The 12983-nt window shown below is 50.6% G+C and overlaps 1 protein-coding gene and 1 pseudogene across 1 annotated transcript in view; one reads left to right on the top strand and one right to left on the bottom strand.

Moving 5' to 3' along the window:
* Window positions 1-12983, top strand: part of LOC140408502 (transmembrane protein 132C-like) — a 1621914-nt gene that overhangs the window by 897564 nt on the left and 711367 nt on the right. The window lies entirely within an intron of this gene.
* Window positions 11595-12293, bottom strand: LOC140408508 (arpin pseudogene; annotated as a pseudogene).

Below are 12983 nucleotides of genomic sequence, written 5' to 3'. Positions count from 1 at the left end.
GACTTACCTCCCAGCAGCCACTTCCGCAATGCTCCCGCTGAAACTGACTCACCAGCTGTTCTCCCGCCGAAATCGACTGGCCTGCCCCTGCAAAGACAGGTGCTTTTCAAGATTGACTTACCTCCCAGCAGCCGCTTCCGCAATGCTCCCGCTGAAACTGACTCACCAGCTGTTCTCACGCCGAAATCGACTGGCCTGCCCCTGCAAAGACAAGTGCTTTTAAAGGTTGACTTACCTCCCAGCAGCCACTTCCGCAATGCTCCCGCTGAAACTGACTCACCAGCTGTTCTCCCGCCGAAATCGACTGGCCTGCCCCTGCAAAGACAAGTGCTTTTAAAGGTTGACTTACCTCCCAGCAGCCACTTCCGCACAGCTCCCGCTGAAACTGACTCACCAGCTGTTCTCACGCCGAAATCGACTGGCCTGCCCCTGCAAAGACAGGTGCTTTTAAAGGTTGACTTACCTCCCAGCAGCCACTTCCGCAATGCTCCCGCTGACACTGACTCACCAGCTGATTCTCCCGCCGAAATCGACTGGCCTGCCCCTGCAAAGACAAGTGCTTTTAAAGGACAGACTTACATCCCAGCAGCCACTTCCGCAATGCTCCCGCTGAAACTGACTCACCAGCTGTTCCCCCGCCGAAATCGACTGGCCTGCCCCTGCAAAGACAAGTGCTTTTAAAGGACAGACTTACATCCCAGCAACCACTTCCGCAATGCTCCCGCTGAAACTGACTCACCAGCTGATTCTCCCGCCGAAATCGACTGGCCTGCCCCTGTAAAGACAAGTGCTTTTAAAGGACAGACTTACCTCCCAGCAGCCACTTCCGCAATGCTCCCGCTGAAACTGACTCACCAGCTGTTCCCCCGCCGAAATCGACTGGCCTGCCCCTGCAAAGACAAGTGCTTTTAAAGGACAGACTTACCTCCCAGCAACCACTTCCGCAATGCTCCCGCTGAAACTGACTCACCAGCTGTTCTCACGCCGAAATCGACTTGCCTGCCCCTGCAAAGACAGGTGCTTTTAAAGGTTGACTTACCTCCCAGCAGCCACTTCCGCAATGCTCCCGCTGACACTGACTCACCAGCTGATTCTCCCGCCGAAATCGACTGGCCTGCCCCTGCAAAGACAAGTGCTTTTAAAGGACAGACTTACATCCCAGCAGCCACTTCCGCAATGCTCCCGCTGAAACTGACTCACCAGCTGTTCCCCCGCCGAAATCGACTGGCCTGCCCCTGCAAAGACAAGTGCTTTTAAAGGTTGACTTACCTCCCAGCAGCCACTTCCGCAATGCTCCCGCTGAAACTGACTCACCAGCTGATTCTCCCGCCGAAATCGACTGGCCTGCCCCTGTAAAGACAAGTGTTTTTAAAGGACAGACTTACCTCCCAGCAGCCACTTCCGCAATGCTCCCGCTGAAACTGACTCACCAGCTGTTCTCCCGCCGAAATCGACGAGCCTGCCCCTGCAAAGACAAGTGCTTTTAAATGTTGACTTACCTCCCAGCAGCCACTTCCGCAGTGCTCCCGCTGAAACTGACTCACCAGCTGTTCTCACGCCGAAATCGACTGGCCTGCCCCTGCAAAGACAAGTGCTTTTAAAGGTTGACTTACCTCCCAGCAGCCACTTCCGCAATGCTCCCGCTGAAACTGACTCACCAGCTGATTCTCCCGCCGAAATCGACTGGCCTGCCCCTGCAAAGACAAGTGCTTTTAAAGGTTGACTTACCTCCCAGCAGCCACTTCCGCAATGCTCCCGCTGAAACTGACTCACCAGCTGTTCTCCCGCCGAAATCGACTGGCCTGCCCCTGCAAAGACAAGTGCTTTTAAAGGTTGACTTACCTCCCAGCAGCCACTTCCGCAATGCTCCCGCTGAAACTGACTCACCAGCTGATTCTCCCGCCGAAATCGACTGGCCTGCCCCTGCAAAGACAAGTGCTTTTAAAGGACAGACTTACCTCCCAGCAACCACTTCCGCAATGCTCCCACTGAAACTGACTCACCAGCTGTTCTCCCGCCGAAATCGACTGGCCTGCCCCTGCAAAGACAAGTGCTTTTAAAGGTTGACTTACCTCCCAGCAGCCACTTCCGCACTGCTCCCGCTGAAACTGACTCACCAGCTGTTCTCACGCCGAAATCGACTGGCCTGCCCCTGCAAAGACAGGTGCTTTTAAAAGTTGACTTACCTCCCAGCAGCCACTTCCGCAATGCTCCCGCTGAAACTGACTCACCAGCTGATTCTCCCGCCGAAATCGACTGGCCTGCCCCTGCAAAGACAAGTGCTTTTAAAGGACAGACTCACATCCCAGCAGCCACTTCCGCAATGCTCCCGCTGAAACTGACTCACCAGCTGTTCTCACGCCGAAATCGACTGGCCTGCCCCTGCAAAGACAAGTGCTTTTAAAGGACAGACTTACCTCCCAGCAACCACTTCCGCAATGCTCCCGCTGAAACTGACTCACCAGCTGATTCTCCCGCTGAAATCGACTGGCCTGCCCCTGTAAAGACAAGTGCTTTTAAAGGACAGACTTACCTCCCAGCAGCCACTTCCGCAATGCTCCCACTGAAACTGACTCACCAGCTGTTCTCCCGCCGAAATCGACGAGCCTGCCCCTGCAAAGACAAGTGCTTTTAAAGGACAGACGTACCTCCCAGCAACCACTTCCGCAATGCTACCGCTGAAACTGACTCACCAGCTGTTCTCCCGCCGAAATCGACTGGCCTGCCCCTGCAAAGACAAGTGCTTTTAAATGTTGACTTACCTCCCAGCAGCCACTTCCGCAGTGCTCCCGCTGAAACTGAGTCACCAGCTGTTCTCACGCCGAAATCGACTGGCCTGCCCCTGCAAAGACAAGTGCTTTTAAAGGTTGACTTACCTCCCAGCAGCCACTTCCGCAATGCTCCCGCTGAAACTGACTCACCAGCTGATTCTCCCGCCGAAATCGACTGGCCTGCCCCTGCAAAGACAAGTGCTTTTAAAGGACAGACTTACCTCCCAGCAGCCACTTCCGCAATGCTCCCGCTGAAACTGACTCACCAGCTGTTCTCCCGCCGAAATCGACTGGCCTGCCCCTGCAAAGACAAGTGCTTTTAAAGGTTGACTTACCTCCCAGCAGCCACTTCCGCAATGCTCCCGCTGAAACTGACTCACCAGCTGTTCTCCCGCCGAAATCGACGGGAGATAAAGTAGCCTCAGTATCTATGGGTTAGGGGGAGGAGCATTAAATCATTCATTGTCAATCAGTGTTTGTAGTTGAAGAGGGCATCTGGTGCCTGTGAAACTATTCCAGCAACAAAAGACCTTCAGTAGAGTAGGGCAGGGGATAAAATTGGCAGAGGGGAAAAGAAAACATTGGTCTTCAAGAAAAACAAATGTAACTTGCATTTATGTGTTGTACTATATTGCTACTCCTGGTAGCATGTTGTATTACTTGGTTAAAGTAATTATCTGTCATGACTGGTTGCAGATGATCTTGAAGAATACCCGAGTCTTCGATGCAAAGTAAACAAATTTATTAAGTAACGATAAATCTAATAAATGAGTTTGATACTCTACTGAACTAATCCTAGAAATAAAGTAATGAGATATAACCATATAAACTGTATCTGAACTACACGTGATGTCTAGGCTGTGATCTAACTATACTATGCTACTGCTATGCAGCTACTCCTGCCTGAAAAGAGACCAAGAGCCTTTGGGAGCTCAGTTATATAGTGTGATCTGGTGGTGCCCACTAGTGGTGGTGTCACAGCTAGGTGTTGTGATTAACCCTTTAGTTACATGTCTGTCTACATATCATTACAGTAGCACCTTTAACCGAATAACATCCCCAAATGCTTCACAGAACCATAGTGAGAACCGTTAAGGGAGGGGAAAGTTCAGGGGGTATTTACTAAACATTGGATTGGATTGGATTGGATTTGTTTATTGTCACGTGTACCGAGGTACAGTGAAAAGTATTTTTCTGCGAGCAGCTCAACAGATCATTAAATACATGAGAAGAAAAGGGAATAAAAGAAAATACATAATAGGGCAACACAACATATACAATGTAACTACATAAGCACCGGCATCGGATGAAGCATACAGGGTGTAGTGTTAATGAAATCAATCCATAAGAGGGTCATTTAGGAGTCTGGTGACAGCGGGGAAGAAGCTGTTTTTGAGTCTGTTCGTGCGTGTTCTCAGACTTCTGTATCTCCTGCCCGATGGAAGAAGTTGGAAGAGTGAGTAAGCCGGGTGGGAGGGATCTTTGATTATACTGCCCACTTTCCCCAGGCAGTGGGAGGTGTAGATGGAGTAAATGGATGGGAGGCAGGTTCGTGTGATGGACTGGGCGGTGTTCACGACTCTCTGAAGTTTCTTGCGGTCCTGGGCCGAGCAGTTGCCATACCAGGCTGTGATGCAGCCTGATAGGATGCTTTCTATGGTGCATCTGTAAAAGTTGGTAAGAATCAATGCGGACATGCCGAATTTCCTTAGTTTCCTGAGGAATTATAGGCGCTGTTGTGCTTTCTTGGTGGTAGCGTTGACGTGGGTGGACCAGGACAGATTTTTGGAGATGTGCACCCCTAGGAATTTGAAACTGCTAACCATCTCCACCTCGGCCACGTTGATGCTGACAGGGGTGTGTACAGTACTTTGCTTCCTGAAGTCAATTACCAGCTCTTTAGTTTTGCTGGCATTGAGGGAGAGAATAAACATTAAATTAATACAGCATTAAAAACTTGCAGTGTAGGTATGGAATCGGAAAAAGAGTTTCAATATAGAAAAGTGTGAAGTGATAGATTTTGGTTGGGAGAGAACAGGCCAAACTTGGATAAAAAGTCAAAATGAGCAGAGGAACAGAGGGTGTACAGAGGGTGCACATTCACAAATAATTTTCAGTAGTTACATAGGTTAATAAGGCCTTTCAAGAAAAGAACAGACACTGGGGATCATTTCTAGAGTGATAAAGCTGAAAAACAGGAAGGTAATATTCAACGTGTTTCGAATCTTAGCCGGAATACTCTTGGAGTACCGTGCACGCTTCTGATCATCAACGTGTTATTGAAAAGACACAGAGACATTGCCAAAGGTATGAAAACAAAACATTCACAAGGATGATACCAAACTGAGAAGAAAAATGTATCAGGAAAGGCTGTAGATTTCTCTGGGGAGGAGATGGGTGAGAAAATGTTTCCATTCGTAGGGAGTCCAAAATTAGATGTAATAAATGTAAGGCAGTCACTAATAAATCTAACAACGAAGGCATTCGGAATAATCTTTACCCAGAGCTGAGTTAGAATTAGAAAATACTGCTGAAGGGGTAGTTGAGGTGAATAGCACTGATGCAGTTCAGAGAAAGATGGGTAAGATGGGGGAGAGAAGACTAGTGAAACATCCTGAAAGGAATAAATTAGGAGAGATGGGAGGAGACTTATGCAGAGCATAAATGAAAAGCAGAGTTGTCAGTCTGACGGGCCTCCAGTCCAGGCAGGAAATGCAGCAAAGAGAATTATAAAGTGGTCCTGCCATTCGAGACATCAGAACCTACTATTGGGCCACAGTCAAAAGGAACAGCTGCTAAAACCTATACCTTTGAGTGTGAGTTCTGCTTTAATTCACTTCGCATTACTGGAACTTTACCCCCCACCTCCTGACAAAGAAAAATCAGTCAGCAAAGTCTTAAGTCCCAGACCTCAGCATTGTGCCGTGAAGGTTCTAAAGTCAGATGGATCGCGTTCTTTTTATCACAACCCATTTCCAGCTTTTCACCAGAATACAATTATTTTACGAATGAGGTGAAAAAGTCGAAAGTCCAGTTGAAAGCAGCACACAATAAACCCGGTTGTAACTGAACTGCAAATTGAACTCGCGGCTGGGTTGGTCAGAGATCAGGGAGGAACAGAAGACTTCTTAATTATGAATCCTGACCATGACTTCAGCACGAAAGGAAGGTCATTGACTGTCCTGCGAGTCCTTCTTCAAAAATTAACTGTTTCGATCAGTCTGCCTGTAGCTTTCTAACCAAAATGTCTTGAAATAAAGGGCAGGGAAGGGTTCTCCGTTCCGGCCCACCGGTTATCTGGGGCGAGATTCTCCGACCCCCCTGCCGGGTCGGAGAATCGCCGGGGGCTGGTGTGAATCCCGCCCCAGCCGGTTGCCGAACTCTCCACCACCGGATATTTGGCGGGGGCGGGAATCGCGCCGTGCCGGTTGGCGGGCCCACCCCCCGCGATTCTCCGGCCCGGATGGGCCGAAGCCCCGCCACTAAAATGCCTGTCCCGCTGGCGTAGATTAAACCACCTACCTTACCGGCGGGACAAGGCGGCGCGGGCGGGCTCCGGGGTCCTGGGGGGGGGCGCGGGGCGATCTGACCCCGGGAGGTGCCCCCACGGTGGCCTGGCCCGCGATCGGGGCCCACCGATCCGCGGACGGGCCTGTGCCGTGGGGGCACTCTTTTCCTTCCGCCTTCGCCACGGTCTCCACCATGGCGGAGGCGGAAGAGACTCCCTCCACTGCGCATGCGCGGGAATGCCGTCAGCGACCGCTGACGCTCCCGCGCATGCGCCGCCCAGAGATGTCATTTCCGCACCAGCTGGCGGGGCACCAAAGGACTTTTCCGCCAGCTGGCCGGGTGGAAATTAGTCCGGCACCGGCCTAGCCCCTTAAGGTTGGGGCTCGGCCCCCAAAGATGCGGAGCATTCCGCACCTTTGGGGCGGCGCGATGCCCGACTGATTTGCGCCATTTGGGCGCCACTCGACGGACATCGCGCCGTTTCCGGAGAATTTCGTCCCCGATGCAGTGCGCCCCCTGCGATTTTCTGTCCACTAGTCGGTCAATGGGGTTTCCCATTGTGGGCAGCCCCACGCCGTCGGGAAATCCCCGGCCGTAGGTGCGTTGCCGACGCAACGGAGAATCCCGCCCAAGGTTTCTCTGTTCCCCGGCGCTAAATTCCGGAATCCCGATTGGACGGATAATCCTGTGTCGAGCCAAAAATGAGATTGGCGCCAGGCAGCAGACGCATCCCCAGGTTCCGGCCCCCCTCCCCCACATGGCCATCGCGGACATTCTGCCTCGCACGGGCGGGAACAGGCAAACAGCTAATTTGCATTAATTAGAAGGCATTAATGGGCTGGAAACCCAAAATCTACAAACCCCCCAACCCCCTGTTATGCTCCGACCCCGACAGCAGGAACTCTACAGGCGGGCTTTGTTGTGAGCTTTGTCGAACCCAGTGCTGGCGCGATGGGCCCCTGCTTGATGGGGGGGGGGGGGGGTGCGGGGTGGGAGGCGGCTGGTGGGGGGAGGATACCCCTCATTTATGCGGGGTTGTGGGGGGGTCAACAATTGCATTGTGGTGGGGAGGGGTGTCTGTCCTTGGATGCTGGAATTGGGACGCCTGTCCAAATTGGTGGGCTGACCCTACTAACTGGAGTGAAAGCAGCGCTATGCATATTTTAACATATTTTGTCAAGCCATGACAATCCCACCTGGGCAACATTACTGATGTCAGCGGGATACAGTCCCGATATTTTGATGATTGAAGCACACAGAATTTGGAACGGAAAATCTCGGCCAAATGTATTGTCGCTGCCCAACGCTTAATTTATTTTTGTGGGATTTTAGCTCTTTCTGAAATTTATTCAGATCATTGTGGAGTGTAATCAATAAACCATTGCTGTGCACTGGAATGGCAATTATGTCAGAGAAAGTGTATCGGGGGGGTGACCTCAGCTCTTGAGAGGACGTGCTATTTGCAAAGCGATTGTTTTATAGGGAAAAATGTGACCGCTTGACTTTCTGAGCATGGCTTATGCAGCGTACGAGGCCTGCTGTGGGATAGCCTGAAAATGACTCACAAAAGCTGATAATTGCGCAGAAAGAGAGTTCTCCATGAGCAGGCCGCCTGCCGGGTTTGTCTGTATTGGTTGCCAGACCCCAGTGTTTGAACAGTTGGTGGGTATAAAACAAATACTCATCAATTAAGCAAGTAAACCTGCTGTGGCAGTGAAGGCAGGCAGCAATCCACTGATTTCTGCACTGCTGCCCTATTTCTTAAATTTATACTGCTACAGACTATCATTAAACTTGCTTTCATGAACGGTAATATCAGAGGAAATGTGTTTGAGTGCATTAAGGATGGTATTTGATCGTTTGCCACTTTACCTGCTTGCAGCTGTCTATCAGTTTGGAGTTCAGTTCCGGGCAGCCCAGAGAGTTTTTTTTGTCAGCTAGAAGATAGCAGATGGAAGTATTTTTAGGTTGATTTTCTGGCCTGAATAGGCCCACACATGAAGCACATGACCCACACATGAAGCACATGGCTCGCCTGGGAGGCTCCAGGTCGATCTTAAATGAAGTGCTATGCCCAATTTTGGATCAGTTGGTTGTCCTGTCGGGACCAGTCTCATTTCCATGGGGCAGTGCACAATTGGCAATGTCAGGGGCAGGGACTGAAGGAGGGTTGCTAAAGGGCAGTGAGGGGGTTGTCTGGGCAGGGGGAGGCGGGTGACCTTCATCAACTAACAGGCTGATTGCCTCACCAACAGTGGTCCGCAGGTAAATACCACTGGGAGTAGCAGTTGGCGTGGAGTTGAGAGTACTGTGGAGTCAGGGGAGAACTCTTGGGTTTCTTCCGTCGGGCGGCTAAGTGCCGATGCCGGCGTAAAAACGAGAGTGTTTTACTTCGGCGTCGGCACCCGTTCCGGGACCCCATTCTGCGGCCCACAGTGGAGTAGCACAGCGCTGCTCTGCTCCGCTCTGCGGAGAATCGCATCCCGGCATCGGGGCAGCGTGGCGCGTCCCGCTGGCAATTCTCCGACCCGGCATGGGGTTGGAGAATTCCGCCCACCTCTTGGTTCCACAGGATCTATTGTTGAAATTGAAGAATTATTTTTACTGGTGCCTGCTGCTTAGGCCTCAGAGGCTGCTGTCTGTGCGGAGCACCCTGATGAACATCCAGCTAAGGTGGCTGCTGGCAATACCTGAAAAATGGCACAGCCCAATATTGGTTGAGAAGTCTTTCAACCAACTTTCGAGCGTGGAATCGGTCAGCCCGCCTTTCCATTTTATACCCATACACTGCTGCAACCCGATCCTTTATTTCTGCAAAAAAAACTGAATACAGTTGTTTTCCTTCTTAGCTCATTATTCTAATTTCTGTATCTTCCCCCTCCCATCCCTCCTTCTCTCAGCAAAAATCACAAAACTGCAGCAAGTCATTTGATAGCAATCACCCTGAAAATGGAACCAATCGTTGGCCGTTAGGTGAGGGAGGAGTGGGTTGGTGAAGAATTGTTCCACTCACCACTTCCAAGTGAAGGTTCGCCTCGAAATGTTTCTTGCTCTTGCCAAACACTATGGGTGGGATTTTCCATGCCAGAGTCTACGTATGTTTGGAGCGGTGCCCAGGTGAGAGTCACAGTCCTTTGGCATGCAAATATATGCAGAGCTGCAAGTGCGTCGGATTCCTATCACACTCCCGCTTGGGCAGCCATTCAGAAAGGGTGTCCCGCTCCCAAAGTCCAGCGGCAGGCTCCCTCTTAACCTCCCCCCCCCGCCCCCCCCACCACAGCGTAAATGTCAACCTCCCCGGCTGACGAGAGGAACACCCCAACCCCCAAACCTTCATCAGGAGGGGTATCCTCCTTCCCCACTACAGGAATAACGGGTAACCCTCACACCACATATGTATGAGGGTGACCCAACCCCCTCCTTCAGCCACCCCCTTCAGTCCCTACCCACGGCATTGCCATCGCTGCACTGCTCCCTAGCACCATGGCAGTGACACCCTAGCCTGGCATGATGGATGGAGCCTCAAGGGGTCAAGGGGGTCATCCCATTGCTAATGTGCCCCTCTGCCACTGCCAGGCTGCAGATAGGGGTTCTCCAAGGTTTCTGGGGGTTGGGTGGGCTGTGGGTGAGGGCTTGACCCCAGGATCTTCCCCTGGGATTGAGGGTCGCATGGCTGGACTGCCCCTCCTAGTCCTGGGCAACCTGAAGATCACTCTTGGCATGGTAATCTCAGGCAGCCGTCTCTGTTCAATAGCATCCTCCTCATCTGACTTGCTAATTTCTGAAGTGGCCTCCTCAGCCTGAACTTCTCTGCCGGACAGCTGATGAGCAGTTCAGTGAAGCATCAATACAAGACCACTTTCCCTTTCCTAACATCTGCTCCCTCCGCTAAATTCCTTTGTTGAAGTGTCCGCCTTCCAAGAAAGCCCTCAGAGATCCTTTGAAATGCTAAGCTCCATTCAATTTTACTGAGCAATATCTTTCAAAGTGTTCAATTCTGGTCGCCACACTACCAGAAGGATGTGGAGGCTTTAGAGAGGGTGCAGAAGAGATTTACCAGAATGTTGCCTGGTATGGAGGGCATTAGCTATGAGGAGCGGTTGAATAAACTCGGTTTGTTCTCACTGGAACGAAGGAGGTTGAGGGGCGACCTGATCGAGGTCTACAAAATTATTAGGGGCATAGACAGAGTGGATAGTCAGGGCTTTTCCCCGGGGTAGAGGGGTCAATTACTAGGGGGCATAGGTTTAAGGTGAGAGGGGCAAGGTTTAGAGTAGATGTACGAGGCAAGTTTTTTACGCAGAGGGTAGTGGGTGCCTGGAACTCGCTACCGGAGGAGGTGGTGGAAGCAGGGACGATAGTGACATTTAAGGGGCATCTTGACAAATACATGAATAGGATGGGAATGGAGGGATACGGACCCAGGAAGTGTAGAAGATTGTAGTTTAGTCGGGCAGCATGTTCGGCACGGGCTTGGAGGGCCGAAGGGCCTGTGCCTGTGCTGTACATTTCTTTGTTCTTTGTTCATTAGCCTGTGTGATTGACAGCTTAATGGTAAAGACATATCTGCTAGGGGTTATTTATCTTTCCCTTCATGCTTGATGCATTTCAAGTACTCTGTTGATCCTAACACCAATGTTTATAAACACTCTTATTATGATTGACAGCCCCTGATCACTCAAAGAATACTAAGTGCTTTCTGAAGTTACAAAAGAGAAACTGAAACCCCTTAGCTGCTTTGAAGTGGTCAGGATTCATCAATCATGGACCCATTGGGATTCATCATGCTAGGCCTGTGCTTGGCCATACTTACAGCAAAGCCTGCCCGGTGGATTTCCAGCTGTGGGATTTGGAACAACACCTGGGGGGGAGGTAAGAATCGGGCTTCTTGCCTGTTAATTGCATGTTGATGCATGCAAATCAGCACTTTGCATGTTCTTGCCAGTGCAGCATGGATAGCCCGTTACAGGTGACAGTGCAGGAGTGGAGACTGGGGACGGGTCTGCCACCTGGTGCCGATCCCATTTTTCTAACTTTCGCAGTGGCAGAGAATGTAGAATCCCGGCCTATATCAATGTAAAATTCCAGTTATTAATTGTCTACACTGATTTTAGCACAGTATCAGAGAAAATAGAACTGGCTACATTTTTCTTCAAATGTTTATTTCTATTTAAAAGTTCCCAGCATTGAACCTGCAAGTAGTGTCCAGGTGACTGTTCGCCAAATAATTTTTTTTTTAAATTTATTTTATTTTTTGAGGTTATGTATTGGTTTTATTCTGGGTGAAGTTTTGTTCTGAATTTTAAGCATAGCGATCACAAGAGGTTGAGTGAAAAGCACCCTCAGACCGCTGATCGTCTTCAATAATCTCCAAAACTGCCGCCTTTTCTTCATTTCACTGAATTTCCCAATCTCAATCCTCCCATTCATCATCATCAGCTCCTTCTCCTGGGGTGCTAGCTTTGCCATCTTGCTTCTTTTTAGACTTTGCAGTAAATATGTTGTCAGTCCAAGAAGCTCCCATCTTCTCACCTCCTGCAAAGATGCATTTAGTCACAATTCCTGCATCCATTTTGGCAAGTGAAAAAAATAAAAGGACTGTCCCCTCTCGTTTTTAGACGTAGTCCATCTCCAATCTCCAACTCAATATTTTCCATCTCTCTCTCCGGGATCCAGAATGCCAAGCTCGGATCAGGTGTGTGCTTCTCAGAGATTCTCAACAGCTCGGGTTTATTAATCAAACTCTTCAGCTCATCCACTGAAATCTTATCTGTTTGTCCCTTTGCTTCCACTTTCAAGGAAGACATCAAGTAGCCAGTGTTGACCTTTTTGGTTTCACTAAAATTCGGTTCTATCTCCACCCCAACTGAATCAAATTTCCTTTTGTGAATTTTTGTTGGCTGAATGTAAAGAATAAAGTAACGTTCCGGGCTGCTCCCAGTGGGTTTGATGTGATGGTGGCTCACCGAGCTCAGCGTTCCCTCCAGCATCGCCCCCGGGCCCCCCTGCAGCGCCTCCCGGGCCGGCGGCGGACTCACCCCTGCAGCGCCTCCGGCTCCCAGCGGCCGGGCAGCGGCTCCAGGAGGAGCGGCCGCTGCCCCAGAGGCAGATCATCATACAGCCGGCTCATGGCGGACCCGCCAAATAATTTAGATGACAAAGAATGTGCCAACTAAAGAAAACAAGCTGATGGTGGCACCGGAGCAGGTGAATAAGGCAGTTGAGGAGTTCTGGAGGATTTGTACAAGTCAAAGCCTCCGGAGGATAAGTAACACATGAGGGAATTTTGGGGAGCTTGGGAGTGTCCTGAAGGAGGAGAGGAGAAGAGGGCAATGTTGGAGGAGCCATTGGGGGTGGAAGAAGTTTGGATAGAAATAGGGAAAACGCAGACGGGTAAGGCACCGGGGCCGAATGGTTTTCCCAGTAGAGTTTTATAAATAGTTTATGGATAAGTTATGGTAGCACACAGTGGTTCGCACTGTTGCTTCACAGCGGCAGGGACCCGGGTTTGATTCCCGGCTTGGATCACTGTATGTGCGGAGACTGCACATTCTCCCCGTGTCTGCGTGGGTTTCCTCTGGGTGCTCCAGTTTCCTCCCACAAGTCCCGAAAGACTTGCTTGTTAGGTGAATTGGATATCCTGAATTCTTCCCTCTGTGTACCCGAACAGGAGCCGGAATGTGTCGACTGGGGGATTTTCAC

This window comes from Scyliorhinus torazame, chromosome 1 (genome assembly GCF_047496885.1).
Source record: "Scyliorhinus torazame isolate Kashiwa2021f chromosome 1, sScyTor2.1, whole genome shotgun sequence".
Lineage (NCBI taxonomy): Eukaryota > Metazoa > Chordata > Chondrichthyes > Carcharhiniformes > Scyliorhinidae > Scyliorhinus > Scyliorhinus torazame.
The sequence above is the reverse complement of the archived record's forward strand: the minus strand, read 5'-3'. Positions and strand labels throughout refer to the sequence as shown.